The sequence below is a fragment of the Dendropsophus ebraccatus genome, chromosome 1, assembly GCF_027789765.1.
Source record: "Dendropsophus ebraccatus isolate aDenEbr1 chromosome 1, aDenEbr1.pat, whole genome shotgun sequence".
Classification (NCBI taxonomy): Eukaryota; Metazoa; Chordata; class Amphibia; order Anura; family Hylidae; genus Dendropsophus; species Dendropsophus ebraccatus.
The window spans coordinates 112010969-112028916 of NC_091454.1; positions in this window are offsets into that span (position 1 = coordinate 112010969).

Here is a 17948-nt window from a genome sequence, read left to right on the forward strand (position 1 = left end):
CGTCACCGTCACCAGGCAGCTCCTTCTTGTGACGATGAGTCATCAGCAGGAGGGCTGCTCTAGGTCCTGTTACACCAGCCTCCCCCTCCCCAGTCCAAGTGATGGCTTGCAGTTGTTCAGCCAATTGGAGCTGAGCAAGCCTGTCACCTGACAAGGCAGGGGAGGGGGGAGGCTAGTGTAACAGGAGAAGGAGCTGAGAGAAGAGCTTGGTGACAGTGACGACAGTAATCAGGTCTGTGTGTGTTTCTTACACTTCCTGGTGGGGGTTGGAGGGGGGAAAAGACAGGGAAGGGAGGCAGATAGATAATTGAAGCACATTACACAGTTATATAACTTTGTAATGTGCTTCAATTACTGGGAAAAAGTTTTTCATGGCACTTGTCCTTTAATACTTTAGGATCCAGATCTGTACTAAGAGGAGAGAGAGTGGTACATCGTGCTGACTGGGTTGTGTGATGAGAAGTAGAAGAGAAGATCACAGGAGTAGAGAGGAGGATGTCAAGAGAGACCCAACGCAGTCCCAACTGTGCTCTGCCGGAACTTTGGAGGTAGAAATAGAAGAATACTTGAGAAGAGAGAGAATACTTGTGCTTGTGTTTTGACCCTTTGGTCTTTGCATCACCTATTGCCCACCAGTGTTGGGCGACTCGTCCTAGAGGGTGACACAAGCCCCAGACCTTGTTACCTGGGATAAGCGGAATGCTGAGGGTTTCCCGCTTACACCCGTGCTGCGAGTTAATAGGCTTCTAACAACTTTGCTCTATTCAGATCCGTTCCTTTACTTTCTATGGATATTGTCCTGCACTGTGTCTCTCCTTGTCCACAACGTGGGTTAGGATGATCCCTGACTAATCCTCTCTAGGGAAGGTTGAACACTGCATAGTGTTGAGTGGAAAAAACGTTGTCTAGGTACATGTGTTTTGCATCTAGACCACAACTTAGACTGGGGACCTGGCAGGAGCCAGGGCCCAACTGGACTGCTGTAGAGAGCGCTCTGGCTTGTGTCGTTTCTCTACAGAGTTTAAAGGCAAAAGACCCTACACTTCCTCTACTCATGTGACTTCCTTCCTCCAGCGCATGTAAGGTGTGCTGTGAGCAGGTGAGGAGTGCGTATGAAAAAAGTAAAGAGAGACGATAGTTGAGAAAAAAGAACTCTCATTGGCGTACAGATCTATGTGACACACAAATAAACAATAGCATACATACTTGCATAAACGACATCTTGGGGTGAAACTCTGGCACTACTACATCACCACTTACACTTAAAAATCACAGGCTTTTACGAAATCCGTGGTCGGACACCACACATGCTGAGATGCCAACTACGACCATATACATGCAATATAAAGAAAAAGTACAACAGCACTTGTAGTAAATGCAGATAATCCTCTGTTTTTTAATTAAATTTCAAGTACATAGCACTGCTATGTACTTGGAATTTTATAAACACCTGAGGATTATCCAAATTTACTACAAATGCTTTTGGACTTTTTCATCATATTGTATGTCTGTCAAATGTCAAAATTTGTTTTCTATGATATGTGCGCTTTATATACATTTCTCTGATACCATAATATCCCTTTAAATCAAGGCTGGCTTATTGCAGATGTAATCTAATAGTTGCGGCTGTTTAGCCTGCTAGTTTTCAATTGCATTTGCATCTGCAGATATAATTGACAGTGGTGCATACAGTACTGAAAAGCTACAGGAGAGAGCTGTTTTCTCTTTACTTTATACTGTACATATACAAAAGCAATATATGGAAAAAAAAGTCTTTTTTATATACAGTAACAGCCCTTAATAATGATCATGATGCCCTTATTAAAAATGCAATTTTATTTTTATCTAATAACATCTAACATAGCCTTACCTAGACATCACAATAAGTAGGTATATGCACTGGTTCTGTAAGCTGGAACTTTGTAAGGTTCACTGCCCGCAGATGTACAGCATAATTGGGATCTCTTTCCTCTAGATTCCTTACAGAAAAGAGATGTATATTCTTCTTTTGTAAAGAATAGATGAAATACTACTTACGGATTTGTGAATACTGAACGTAAGGAGCTAAAACTAAAATACAATATATTTGCAGAAAAGTATTGGGACAACTACAGTATATATTACACCCAAATGAGAATTTAAGATGTACCAACCATAGCAATTATTATGGAGTTGGTCCCTCTTTTACAGTCATAACAGCTTCCACTATTTTTTTTTTTTGGAAAGCTTTCTACAAGATTTTGAAGTGTTTTTCTGTGGCAATTGTTGCCCTTTAAATCAGAAGAGCAACTGTGTGATGAAACACTGATGTTGGATGAGAAAGCCTAGCTTGCAATCTTCGTTCTGTTTCTTAAGGGTACGTTCACACTCACCGGATCAGCAGCTGATTTTCTGCTGCAGATCCGCAGCAGAATTCATTTAAATAACTGAACACAGCATCAAATCTGCACCATCAAATCTGCTGTGGATCCTGTAGGTGTGAACGCACCCTAAAGGGGTATTCTTGGCAGGAGCCTTTTTTTAATATTTGCCCAGGGATAGGTAGTTTGATTATAATAAAGTGCACTTGCCTCCCTGGCTTCTGCTGTCCTAATGTTCCGCCATTTCCAGGACTTGATGCTGTAATGTTGCAGACTCACCCAGCCACTCGGTGGCTGCAGCAGTGTCCCACTTCAGTCATTGATTGGCCGGGTGGGCCTGCAATGTCATAGTCCTAGGACCTGGAGGTGGCCAAACAGCAGGTGACGGATCATTAAAATACTGGCTGCACCATGTAAGCCAGGGAGGAAAGTGCACTTTATTATTTAAAAAACACATTTCCCTGGGCATATGATAAAAAAGGCTCCGCATACAAAAAGCTTCAATAAAAATGTAATACGTTAAACAAATGATCCCACCCATAGGCCTTTAAGAACTAGAGCGAAGTTTGCAAGCCAGGCTTTCTCATCCAAAATCAGTGTTTGATTTCTCAATTGCTTTTCTGACTAAAAGGGCAAAAATTGCCACAGAAACACACTTCAGAATGTTGTAGAAAGCATTCCAAAAAAGGGAGAAGCTGTAATGCCCATAAAATAATGAAAATAATAAGGTGCACTTGCCTCCCTGGGTTCAGCAGTTACTGATCCTTCACTCGCTGTCTGACCACTTCCAGTCCTAAGGGCCATGATGTTGAAGGCCCAACCAGCCAATGAGCGACTGAGGCAATGTCCTGGAAGCGGCTGAACAGTGGGACTGATCGGTTAGATACCAGTGGCACAGCAGAAGCAAGGGAGGTAAATGCACTTTGTTAATTTCAAACGAGCCATATGTTAAAAAAGCCAGGGATGCTTTACGCTTGACCCAGGGAATCTATGCCATATGTAGCTCTTCCTAGTATCTTGGGCCCGGAGCAGCAGTAGGCTGCTGTGGCTAGGGTGGACAAGGCCAAATCCATGACTCATTTGTATCTGTCAGGTAATGAAAAAGCAGGGAGATGTTTCTATCTATTTACAAAAAGGGGAGGGGTAATTCCAGGGTAATAATAAAGGTTAATGTTATTAGTAAATTAAATGCTTTAACACTCAGGTAACACTTGTTGCCACTTCTGTTTTGCTTTGTTAGATCAAGTCTATTGAGGAGGAAATCCTATTGAATCTCATAGAAAGCATAGGTTATTAGGGTTGTACTATGCAACTCTGTCTACTGTATGGCCTATGGTGTTTAAGCTATGCTACTTTTTTTACCTGGTTTATTGACTTTAGGGCTGAATCCAAAATGGTTGTTGAAACAGAAATTAATTTGATGGAAGATTCAAATACCAATGTTGGGGTGTTTCACTCACCCTTTTTTTCAGCCAATTACCTTTTACAGCTTTTTTGTTCATTTTTATAATACATTTCAGCCTCTAGTCCAAAATACATTCCAATTGCAAACAACTGTCTTTTGGGCTATAGCTTTTGTTATATGGCTGAAATATGGCCAACAAAAGACTTCAAAAACTACAGGGAAAACATCCCAAATGCAAAAAATAGTGGCCGGTAAACGCTTCCACGTTTCAGCAATCTCACTCATAGTTGCTTGTTGACTATTTAGGAAGGAAGAAATCTCATGGACCGACTTGCAATGGTGGCATTCTATTACAGTACCATGCTTGAGTTTGAGGTCTTTAGAATAACCCATTCTTTCATAAATCTTTCATTTGTGGCAATGGGACTGACTGAAGCAACTAAAATTCAATTATAAATTTAGCTCCAATACTTTTATGCATATAATTTATTATGTATAATAATAAATTCTATTTACATCATAATTATTCTTGCACAATAACTATTGACAATGTGGTGTGTAAGAGCAATACATAGTAATAGTGATATAAGTTTCTCCATGAGATGGGGTCCTTCAAATGTCCTTCAGAAAGAATCTAAAGCTAGTCCCACAGGTTCACTGTGAGTGCACTGTAACAGAATGTGCTGGAGATGTGATTAAGGACTCCGTGTTCTGATAACAATGAAATTTAACATGGAAGAGAAACTGTAAAAATAAACTCTTAGGCACTTCATTTTGTCCTAGTTATTAATAGATGCAAAATAATTTAATGCTACTGAGAACTGCTTCATATTCTTTTAGATCAAAGTTTATTTAACTAATTCACATTAACATACAGTACTAGACTGAAAGCCTTTATTAAACTCTCTGTGACCCTATTTCACATCAAAATATTCCTAAATAGCTTTGTATCATACTTTTTGTCCCCCTTTGATCTTTTATTTTTACTTTGCCTGGATTTACATTTTTTTTTTTTTTTTTTTTTACTTTTGTTCTGATTTTCTTATAATGCTTTATCTGTAAAATTTGTGGCCCACAGTTATCAGCGTATGTTATACATGAAAACGATTTACTTGGAAGGCTGCAATTTTCATAGCTTCATGATATGTTAAAGGGGAACTCCAGATAGGGAAAATGATGTTCTATTAAAAAATACATTGCAAGTTATATAGAGGTCTCTTTATAATGTATTACAGTGTCTGCCAATTCTGGTAGTTGATTAACTTAGTAAAAGTAAAGAAAACCCCTTCCCCCTTAGGAGACAAACATCAAGTGACCTTCATCTCGGTTTGTTTGATGAGCACAAATGAGGATGCAGAAGTGGCACAGGGTGGAGCAGGGGTGGGGCGCAGATGTCAGACACAGGGTGGGATAGGTCATAGGTGGGAAGGGCGGGGTTACAGGGTGGGAGAAACAGGATGTTCTGAGCATGCATCACAAAGACTACTGGGAAATGTAGTCTGATAGCAGTGCAGGGGAGGACAAAAAGAAATTTATACAGAACAGGCAGAAAGCTGCATCAGAGGATCAGGACTACTGTAAAACCCATATAAAGAGTGTCAGATGGGAACATAGATAAGAACCTTGCACTTTTTTTTTATACGGCTGCACGGAGTTCCCCTTTAAGTAGGCCAAAGAATACAAATGCTAGTTATTCATTTATCATGACTATTTAATTGATAGAAACAAATTCTACTAGATACTATAGTAACTTGATTCTTTCTACACCAAAGAAAGACCTTGGTAAGACATGCCAATACATGAGCAGGTGTACACAAATTTGAATATAAACTATAAAATCACATATACAAAGAATAAAAAGACCTATATTAAAATAATATCCTGTGCATTGTTATTTCAGGAGTAATAGAACTGAAGGTGCCAAGCTGTTTATAACCTTGTGAAAATCCTGAACATGACGACAAATGTCATATGATAGTGTCCTTTCGTATAGTATGGACACCTCCCTTTTAAGTGAAGAAACTTCCCCTTGCTGTATAAGCAATCGTCCAGTAATACCTCTGCAGGCAAAGGTGCTGATAAATATACAGACAATAAGTTTTAGTGATGTTAAGTGACTAATCTCCTTTTTCTGTCAATACATGCAAAATAGCCTCCATGCACAGCCTTGTAGTTGTATATATGGAGACAAGTGCATAAGACGCTCCTGTATTTGCTTTGTTCTAGTTGCTGTTAATAGGAGAGCTGTCAAATAGCAACTCACCAATTAATCACAGGAACCAGTGAAGATGAAATGGATGATGGCACCAACATTTGATGATGATGTCCGGAATGAAGCAGAATATAACAAACAAGAACTAACAATAACTAGCTGTATTTAAACTTTTCTCTACAAATTTCCATGCATTCTTAGGGCCCTATTATACAGGGTGATTATTGTGTAGAAAATTGTTACACCGTTCATGCAGGCAAAAATCGTTCATATGTCTTTAATCGCATCTTTTAAAGGGGTTATCCAGTGCTACAAAAACATGGCCACTTTCCCCCTACTGTTGTCTCCAGTTTTGGTTGGTTTTTGAAACTCCGTTCCATTGAAGTAAATGGAGCTTAATTGCAAACCGCACCTGAACTGGAGACAACAGTAGGGGGAAAAGTGGCCATGTTTTTGTAGCGCTGGATAACCCCTTTAAGCTGACCCTAAAATCATTGTTAATCGCTCACTAAATATTTGCTAATCTTCGTGTATTTACTCATTGGGCGAGATTTATCAAACATGGTGTAAAGTAAACCAATCACATTTCCCCCTTTTATTTTCCAAAGAGTCTGTGAGGAATAAAAAGTGGAATCTGATTAGTTGCTAGGGGCAACTGAGCCATCACTTTACACCATGTTTGATAAAGCTCCCCCATTCTTCCTTGTTTTGCAGGGATCATAAAGAATAAACAATTTTAGTAATGATCGTAACTAACAATTATCATTCTGTGTGTTATGGTGAAGATTTCTGATAATTTATCGTTAATCAGAGTAAAAAAAATTGTTTTGTCTAACAGGACCCTAAGTCTAGGTTCATATCTGCATTAGAGGCTCTGTTGGGTGCCTAATATTTGGTGTCTATTACAGGTTCCATTGAAAATACTGAGCAAAATACTGCAGCATGCAGTACTACCATTTTGGAAACCAATCAGACCACATTAAAGCCAATGAGGTCTGTCAGTTGCCCTCCCTACTGCTTTTTTCCCATTATTCTGTCCCAGTGAAGGAGCAGTTGAACAATGCAAACAACAATACAGGTGTAAATATAGTGTAACTTGGTATTGAACTCAGCAATTTCCATAAGGAAATTGTAAACTTACTCTTCCTATAAAAAAACAAAAAAGGTATAAGGACACAGAGAAGCAAAAACTAGAAGAAAACAGAAACACAGATACTTGCAAGGTAAGCGGAAAAATACAGCATATCAAGGCCAGGAGTACACAAAGGAAAACAAAGAATTAGAACAACTAGGGATTAGCCTGGGGCAAGGTATTAGTGAGATTCAAGCAATATTGGGTTCAAAAGAATAGTCCTTACTCTATATAATCTGCAAATAACTGCACAAACCAGGGCTTTATAAATGGAAGCTACCAATCAGATTCGTTTTTTTCCTCCTCGCCTTCTAAGAGATATAGAACTTTTAGTTCTCCATCTACAGGTCCATGTAAGGGTTTTTTTTCATTACTGTGTACTGTGTACTTTGCAATAGCTTCTTTCATTCAACCTTAAAATGTATGACGAAACTCAAAACTATTTATGGGGGTGGACGAGAGAATTGGAGAATTGTCTAATTTTATTTATTTTTTTACAGTTAAAAATTGTGAATATAATTGCTTTATTGTGACTGGTATAATGGCTTTATTTTTATTTTTTACCTACGGGGCTGTTTTGGGTCGTCATTTTTTGCTCCATGAGCTCTAGTTTTTAATAGTACAATATTTGTGTAGCTTGGACATTTTAATAACTTTTTTCTGCCATATAACCTAACAAAAATATTGTGGTATTTTAAATGATTGGTAATGATTATGCACTACTGGTAGCAGACGGTCCTCATTGTTACAACTGGATCCACTGTACCGCCGCTAGTGATGGTATAGGACCACTGCTCTTCACCAGTGTCTGCAGCATGGCGGGATGGACTTGCTACAGCAGGTGAGCCCCCAGGTCGCTACACCTGGCTTGGCTTGCTAGCAGCAGTGGGTGGGGTTCAGCTGGTGACACGTTGGCAGGCAAGCTCATATAGTTTCTTTTGAGGGATTGGTTTAGTTTTATGCTATGTGAGCAGTGATTTGGGATTTTTTTTTTGACACAAATAAGCTGGGACACAGCAGGACACACCGCTGGAACCACAGGCAGCAGAAAAACAGCAGGAACCACAGGCAGGAACCATGGGCAGGAATTACTGGCAGGAATTATGGGCAGCTGGGACCACATGTTACAGGAAGCATGTAGAGGCTCTGAAAAGTAGGGCAGGGCAGCAATTTACAGGTGCGCGCTGGCCCAAAAAGGGAGCTAAAAGACAGAAGGAAGAGCAGAGGGAGCAAGCAGCTGGTGCCCAGCATGAGGAGGCACATGGCTGCAGCGGTAGATGGCATCGCAGCCACGGCGAACGATACGTGCGGCACATGTACCTTCCGCCATGGCCGCGGCTGTAACACCCCTTCATAGCCCCCTAGCACATAATGATGTATGGGTAGGGCATGAGTCATACCCTTACGGCATAAGTCATCTAAGAGTTTAAAGGATTATTTATAGGTATGTGTGAATCAAAGTCCTTAAAGATATATACAGTTAAGTAATAAACATGGAAAATCAAAGGATGTTGCATAATTTATTAAAGATGTCACAATGATGCAAGTGATAACCATAGCAACGTCTAAACGTGTCTATGAATATTTCTGTAAAAAGCATCTACTTATTACTACTTAGATTATTTAGTGTTTAGTGTGTGAATGATGAATTCATTCTCCTTATAAGGTAACTTGTCCCCCTGTTATCACCATGTTCCTTTAATCTTATGTAAATATAAAATATATGCATACAATGGAAGTTACTGATCTGCCTTTTTTTGTTTTCTAGCCTCAGTTTATTAATATAAAAGGAATTATATTTGCTATTGATGTGGAATTGTATTCATGCAATTATTATCCATGTCTGCTTTTTTTAAATCTTTCTTCTTTTGTTAGAAATTAACAGTGCATCTAGATTGCTTGATTCTAGAATCTCTATTAGGCCATGTTCACACTACGTATATTTAAGGCTGTATGTTTGAGGCTGTATAGCAACCAAAACAAGGAGTGGATTGAAAACACAGAAAGGCTCTGTTCACATAATGTTGTAATTGAGTGGATGGACGTAATTTAATGGCAAATATGTGCTGTTATTTTAAAACAACGGCTGTTATATTGAAATAATGGAAGTTATTTACCGTTATATGGCGGCCATCCACTCAATTTCAACATTGTGTGGACAGTCCTTTCTGTGTTTGCAATCCACTCCTGGTTTTGGTTGCTATGAGGACCAAATACAGCCTCAAATATACATAGTGTGAACCCAGCCTTAAACAGTTAAATTACCCTGTGTAATTGTAGTCTGTTTACTGTGAAGGATTGGTAAAGTAATATGAATATTCAACAGCAGTTTATGCATTTATTTCAGAAAAACAAACATAACATTAGATTTGTTTTGTGATCATATAGATAACATTCATTATTATCAGATTAACACTGCTTGTAGCTGGGTATAAATATTAATGTCAATTTTAAACATGTTGTAAACCATAATTAAAAAAAAAGTTACAGTATATAAGTTGTATAAAAGTCATACAACACAAGAGAAACTGTGTGTAACTGCAAGTATGTGAGTATATCTAGAATTGAACCTTTAGTTACAGTCTGCGCATGTATTTTGCAAGCTACTGGATCATCAAACGAAGCCAACTTTAAGTTACCTTTTCCTGAATTTCAACTAGTTATGTAACTAGTTGAGTGCTATTTTCTATGTATTGTAATAACTGGCGAATGTATGCATATGACAGAGGTATGAATAAAATGATTATATGTATGTATGGAATAAGAAAATATTTATTCAAATTCATTTCTAAAAGTTAAAGTGTCACTGTCGTTATAACTTTCAAAATCTAAATCAACAGTAGATGTGGAATGAAGCAAGTTTGTAATATACATTCATTACTTTTGTTGTTGCTATTATGCTCTAAAACAAAGCTGTACTTACCAGAAATGCAGGTCCAGTCTCCTGATGGCAGATTTTCTCACTTGTGCTGGTTTAAAAAAACCAAAAACTAAACACAGGAATTCTGGCCAGTACAGAGAGTCACGGCTCAATGTGTCCATCAATCACATGACTGCCTTCTCTCTGTGAGCACTCACATGGCCTGGGATACACAGGACTTCATGTTTTCAGTTTTTTTTTAAGAAAAAAAAAAATCAGAAAACAGGAAGTGCCATGTTTTCCATGATAAAAAAAATATTATAATTGTAAATTGCAAATTTGCTTTATATCACATTTACTGTTGATTTAGATTTTGAAAGTTAAAACAACAGTGACACTTTAAATATTTTATGGTTCAATAAATTTTTATTGAAAATTTTTACATTTTTTCAAACAACAACAAATATTGAAATATATATCAAAACATACTTTCGTTTGTAAAGTATGTAACATCTTTACATAAATATTGGGAACAAAGTATAACATAAATTTAACAAATAGAATCCGTCCTTTAGGGACGTCAACAGAACATTCAAGTAAACAAAAACTGTCTTCCAGTGGTCAATACGGAAAAGATATACAAAATTATTATTTTATCCATTGCAAGTCTTAGTGTTAGTTGCTATCCCTAGTTTCGGTCAGCGAGAGTCGTCCTACTCATGCGCACGGCAGGTATAATATAGGTCCATTAAATGTGGTAAAACTCTAAAGCAAGATATAAGTTAGTATAATTCCTTGCAGGATGCAGACGTACTCCAGTAGCCCCATGTCTGTGTAAAGTGGTCGGTGGACCCTGAACCCCAGGCTATAATCTTCTCATAGTGGTAAGTATTATTCAGGGAGTCAATAAGCTCCTGTATTTTCGGAATTGTAGGTGTTTTCCAATATCTAGCTATTATGGTCTTGGTATGTATATAGAATAGGCATATCAGTCTTCGGTATTTCGGGGGGAAACAATCTATATTAAGGAATAGTAATGCTTGGTGTGGACTGTGTATGGTGGCTAAATGGGTCACCGTGTTTAGTAGTTGAAGACTTTGGTTCCAGAAATTAGTGATTTTTAGGCATGACCATAATGTGTGGAAAAGGTCTCCTTTGTCCACACAATCTCTCCAGCATTTGTCACTAGCGTTGTCATATATTCTAAAGAATTTTCAGGTGTGTAGACCATCTGGTTAATGTCTAGCATTAAAGCACACAAGTATATCTTTACTTACATGGATTCTCAAAAAAAGAGTCAGCTATTTATACAGAAATATGAATGAAAATTATTCATTCACTAAAACTAAATGTCTACTTAGATGGGAAACTGATCTAGGATTGCAATTTTCTGATAACAAATGGTCGCAAGCTTTTGAAACTATCCATAAAATGTTCAAATGCGCATCCCATGTTGAATCAGCATATAAGACCTTAACCAGATGGTACTTAACACATTAAAATAAAAAAGGATTAGATTAAATACAGTAAACGTTTTAAAATGTTTAAAGTCTGCGCCTGTTGTATTCTAGTTATCAAATTTGAGATGACACTAAATTTCTTGGAAGATTACTTCCAGTTGATAAGAGTAAAACAGGACTGTCTGTTAATAAACAGACATATCACAATTAGCTAAAACTCAAAATTTTCATGTTTCTATTTTGTTTTCTCTTTTTCTTCCTACCTCAAGTGAGAGTAGCCTGAAGTCTGTAGACAGGTGTCAGACAACATTAGATAACAGAGGCCTTTGAGGACAAGCAAGAGAATTAAATTGCCATCAGGCATTGTGTGTACAATAGACAAAAATGATTAAGTCAATTGACTAGTGTACATATACAGTATTTTCATATAATGGTAGAATTCTACATACAGTAATTTAAAGGTTTGGTCTGTTCTGAGTTAAAGGGGTTGTGTCACAAAGAAAACTAGGTCTAAACTGATGCATTATTTTCAATAAAACATATTTCAAATGTATGATAACCTGTTGCCCTTGGTTACGGCCCACTGGGCAATCAGTTGAATCAGTTGAATATGGAGTGTATGCAAAAAGTCATATCTCAAGTTTGTGCTTGTGGTCGGTGTCAGAAGCACACAATTCAACTGAATGTCACTGCATTCTGTTGTAATAAATTAAACCTCAATGAAATGAGAACCATCTTCAGATCATTCTCTACCAAAGCTGGTGCATTTATTGGAATGTGTTGACATTCTCCTGACATCAAATCCAAACTTGTTCATTAGACTGCCAGATAGTGAAGCTTGAGTTCTTCTGGTTTAGAGGCTAGAGACTATGTGCTGTCTACTACAGTTCCAATTGATGATGCACATTGCCAGTGGATAGGTTATTAATTACATAGTCCTAGAAAACCTTCTTAAAGAAGATGTATCATTAGGTACATCCTCTTTAATATGACCCACGGATAGAACGGTGTAGTCACGGGGAAGCCGGTGCCGTGGTCCGTTTTTGAAACGTTGCCAGTGGGAGGAAACGCCCGCCCCTCTATGACGCGGCTCCATTGATTCTAAACGAGCCGTGTCATAGAGGGGAGGGAATTCCCTCCCACTGGGGGCAGGTTGACCCGCCTCCAGTGCTTCAGCCCCGGGCCAGTACCTGTGGATAGAATGGCACAGTACACGGGAACCGGGCCGTGGTTCAAAAAACGGACTGCAGCAGTGGCTTCCCTGTGACGGTGCCATTCTATCCGTGGGTCATATTAAAGAGGATGTACCTTTATGGTACATCCTCTTTAAACCTAAAATTTGATCAAGGATGGTTATTTGTAATTAGAGATGAGTGAAGCTTTTCTGGCGAAGCCGAACTAGCTGCGAATCACACTGTCAGTTCATTTTGTTCTAAGAAGCTGATTCACAGTGATTCATTCCAAATTCACTAAACATGGCGGGCCTCTCTGTTTAGCAGCTCCAGGATGACATATCCCCTAGCACTGCTGCACATACCTTCACCGGGTCACTCACTGCCTCTATATAGTAACCTGGGGTTTCATGTTTTTTCTCTTTTCTTTTTCATTCATTATATAGAGGCAGGCATTTACTGGGGTGTCAGGAAACAGTATGTAGTGTGGATAATCAGTGCAGCCCCTCTCCTCTCTCCTGCCCCCCCCCCCCCCCCCACCTCCTCCTCCTCTCAGGCTGCCTCCATCTACTCTGCTATCTATTCTACTATGCATGTTTTTTTTAAACTTTTTTTTTTATTTTATTTTACTTTCTTGTCCCTAGGGGACTTTTACATTTTTACACTAGATTAGTGACACTGATTATTACAATGAATAGCATAGCATTGATCAGTGTTATCTGCGATCAATTCATTGATCGTCAAGCTGACTGCCAGGAGGAAGGTAAGCGACCTCCGGCAGTCAGAACGAGCAGAACCCCCGCATTACACTGTGTTGGGCCCAATCGGACAGTGACAGGAGTGAAGCTCCTGTCACTGTATTTTAAAAGCTGTGATCACAAAACTGCAGGGGTTAATGGTAGGGCATGATCGACATTTACCATTATTAATAGTGAGGACCCGACTGCTCCTGAGCTCACTTCATAGCGCCGCTGGACCCACTGGCGTACTGGAACATAATGGGTCCTTAAGTGCCAGGCTCCCATGATGTACTGGTACGTCATGGGTCCTTAAGGGATTAAAAGAGCCACCTAATGTAAATATAACCACTAAGCCTTTGTGCCTCAATCGAGATTTGTAACTATGAAGCATGTTGTGTCATTGTATGTAGAAAGAGACTGCACTTCCAAGGAAATTTCACTTTTAATCACACCAGTGCAACGTTTCAGCTCAATGTGTAGCCTTTCTCAAGCAGTGAAAGGCTACACATTGAGGCGAAACATTGCACTGGTGTGATCTAAAGTCAAATATCCTTGGAAGTGCGGTCTCCTTCGTCTATTCTGGTACTTCATACGAACTTGGGTCCAGTTTGGGGAGACATGCACCCATACTCCATTATTTCTGGTGCTGCTGAAGACTTTTTGAATTGATTGTATGTGGAAAGGTAGAGTAAAGGTGTCTGGTTGCATTATATTGGTGTAAAACTGTCTTATTTTAAAGGGAACAAGGGAAATATTCATAAATGATAAGAACGAACATTAAAGGGAGAAGTCTGGCGAAAATTTTTATTTAAGTATTGTATTGCCCCCAGGGGGATGCTCGGTGTCCCTCCAGTGCCCTATGTCCCTCAGTGTCCATCTGCCATCATCCTCTCCAGCAGCCACAGCCCGCACAGCTCTGGGAGTCGGGTTGTGACATTATTTTATCCAGGAAGTGAAGCCTTGATGCAGTAATAAGTGCAAGGAAAAAGCACTTTATAAGCATTTGCCATAATAAGTGTATATTTGTGATTTGTATAACATTTGGGAGGGCAATACAATACTTTAATAAAAATTTTTGCTGGACTTCTCCTTTAAAGTGACTCTTTACAATCTGCCCCGCCCAAACCTCTTGTACCTTCAGATAGCTGCTTTTAATCCAAGATCTGTCCTGGGGTCCGTTCGGCAGGTGATGCAGTTATTCTCCTAAAAAACAACTTTTAAACTTGTAGCCCAGTGCCAAACTACCGTGGCTTAGAGTGTCTGTGCATTAAGCTGGCACAACCTCTCTGTCCCTCCTCCCGCCCTCTTCATCATTAGGAATGCTCCAGGCAGGTATTTTCCTATTCATCAGTTGTGTGAACACTGCACATGGGCTGGATCGTTAAGGCACCTGTGCAGTTTTTACTGCAGAGGAATAGGAAAAATGATGAAGAGGGTGGGGAGGAGGGATGGAGGGGTGGTGCAAAGTGAATGTACAGATACTCTAGTTCAGGGCAGTTTGGCACAGGGCTGCAAGTTTAAAAGTAGTTTTTTAGGACAATAACTGCATCACCTGCTAAACGGACCCCAGGACAGATCTTGGATTAAAAGCAGCTATCCGAAGGTACAAGTGGTTTGGGGGGGACAGATTAAGGGTACAGAATCGCTTTAAGTTACTGTTAAGATGGCTATATACCTTTTAATAACTGATGGCCAAACAAATGTTCAGCTGTCAGTTCTCTCGCTCTCTCACGTTGAGCCAAATTCTGTGAAAGAAATTATCATAGTGAGTAAAAGAAGCGGAATTTATGAGCGGAGTCCGTTCACTCTTTGAACGGACATGCAGTAGAAATCCCATTGAAGCTATAAGACAGGCAAAATGAGAAGTGGAATCCACTACGCAGACTCCGCTTGTAAATTCTGCCTCTTTTACTCAGTGTAAGGGCCATTAAGAATTAACATGTAATTTCTTTCACATAATTTGCCCTATTTCTGCTCGAAATCTGCGACATTCAACTTCAAATTTAAGCAAAAATGGGATTTTAAATTAAATTGTCCTTTGTGTCTTTTTTTTTTTTTTGTGTACAAGGTTTTATCCTCTTTAGGGCATACAACAGGCAGGCCTTCACTTATTTTGCTTTTATTATTGTTTGATATTCATTTGCTTTCTTTACTTGTCATTTGCTTAGTATTTTCCTTGATCATAAAGCTGTTCTATATGAATAAAGATTAAAATTATTATCAACTATTTTACAGCTCCACAATGTCACTCAGTTATATAAACCCCTCAAACTGTGAGCTGGAGTGAAAGAGATTGCAGAAAAGGAACAGTATGATCACAGAACTTTCATATTATTCAAAGACATATTTGCCCTTCTGCGCTTCTGGATCACAGATTAAATGAACAATAAGATCCTTTTCTGATTAACTGCATCTGGTTCATTAAAAAAAGGACTGTCCTACATAATTTAGACAAATCAGTGCATTAAGCCATGCTGTAGCATCTCCACACACCCTAAAGGCTATCATTCCTGGAGGGGAAGAGAAGGGAGGTACTGTAAGCATATCATGGCCCTTAGCCATATTCATCCTTATATAGTGCATGTTTGTATGCAGTAATTATATCCCAACTCCAAAACCTCTAAACACCACAGCCCCAATTATAGACAGAATAAAATACTAGTGAACATGAGCTTATTAAGTAAAAATGCCTGACTGCTGTATGTCTGCTGTCTAATATCTGAGCTGACACAGGAATATTTTCCATGTAGGGAATTGCAGGATTCCTGACACAGATACTTAAATATCATTTGTGGTCTTAGAAGTGTAAATGTATCAGTCCTCAGCGTCAGCCTGTCCCAGAATTTATACAATTCCAGACTTTCCATTAATGGTGTATTTCCAGCAGCACTGTTTAATAAACCTGTCATGAGTGGAAGGAAATGGGCTTTTTTTTTTTATCACCAATAAGACGCATTCACTAGAAGACAAGTAATACCATGTATATGAATGCTTCTAAAAAGGTACCTGATTTACCTCTAATATTAATCTTAAACATAAAGATTATTCACAGATAGTAAGTTACATATGTGTAATATGAATGAATGCACGCCAAATGTATGAAGTGTTTACCTACATATAGTTCTTCAGCTAATTTCTGCTTCATAAATAAGATGTTCATAGATGTCAGCTCAATTCATTATTCTGCTAATACATGGATTATCATCACAACAGATCACTCCAGTTCTTGTCAAAGATGATCAGTATAATCGCTCTCCGTAAAACGAAACAACCTGCAGAGGGCTCTCCTAACCCATTCATAAGTAGAGACTGCGTTACATATTCCTTAACCTAGTTTCTCAGGGCGCAGCTGGAGGTTGTATAAGGTCACAGAGTTCCCATTAAAAAATAAACAATACTAGTTTCTTTACAATTGTTAGAATTCATTGCTCTGTGATGGGTCTCTTAGTTTACCTGTGTATAAGAAAAGACTGATGAAATTTGTTTAAATCTGGGAATTATTGAGTTAATTATAAGTATTTATTACTATGCGTGTTAATTGTTTAATATTTGCAAGATTTAAGCCCAAAAATTACAAAGAAAATTTACAACACAATAAATTATAGGTATTTGTTTTCGTAATAATTGTGCATTACAATGTTATTTCAAATGGGACATATATTACAATAGTAAAAATTACCAGCATGGGAGTCTAATAAAGTGACGTATGTAAAAACATGTCCATATCCTGTTTATTCAAATGAACACCCCCATCTATACATATTTTATAGCAGCCAGTCCATTTGACATAACCAAATGGATGGTTACCATGGTTTCCACAATTCCAATTATAAGCTAGATCAGACAGAACAGAAAGGGGGAAGGGAATCCTGTGTGTATAAGGGAAGAAAAAATACAACGTATATGTGTTGGTTAGTCACAGCTGTGCTTTTCATCACTGGCAGAAAGAAACAGAGCCGCATACAGAGCATGGCAAGCACATGTGCATGCTGCAGATAGATAGCTGATAAACAGGCAGTGTATTACGTGGATATAATAATCATGTCAGTCCAGCAAATAAAATGTCTTCATAAGCAGGTTCTTAGCTAATGCTACAGAAGTGTGAATACAGAACAGTTTAATAGGTGAACTTTCTTTGCAAAGCAGGGAAAGGGATTATTAGTGTGGAATACAATAGAGGATTTATTTGGCATAAGCCTAATGAGTATGTTAAGCTCATTGCAGTTGGTGAGACCTACTTTACTTGGCATAGCTGAGATAGTATCTGTGGAATGGTAATACAAACATCCTTTAGATTTTACAAAGTTTTAGGTGATTCCCTTGTGACTTAGAATGGGATTTTCTGGGAGTTGTGATCTACTATGGCATCATAATATAATTCATTACAAAACAAATGGCAAAAGGTGTTGTAATATTTCAGCACAGACATACGATAAATGTTAAAGCAGAAAATAGAAAAAAACAATTAGGGCTTGTTCCCACGTCCCGCATTTTATGGATGCTATGGACAGGGAAGTCCTATAGTAAAGTGTTTCCTGCCCGGCATGATGTATTAATATCATACTGGGAGCGGGGAAACTGTTTGAATCTATGCGCCACTGTAGTGA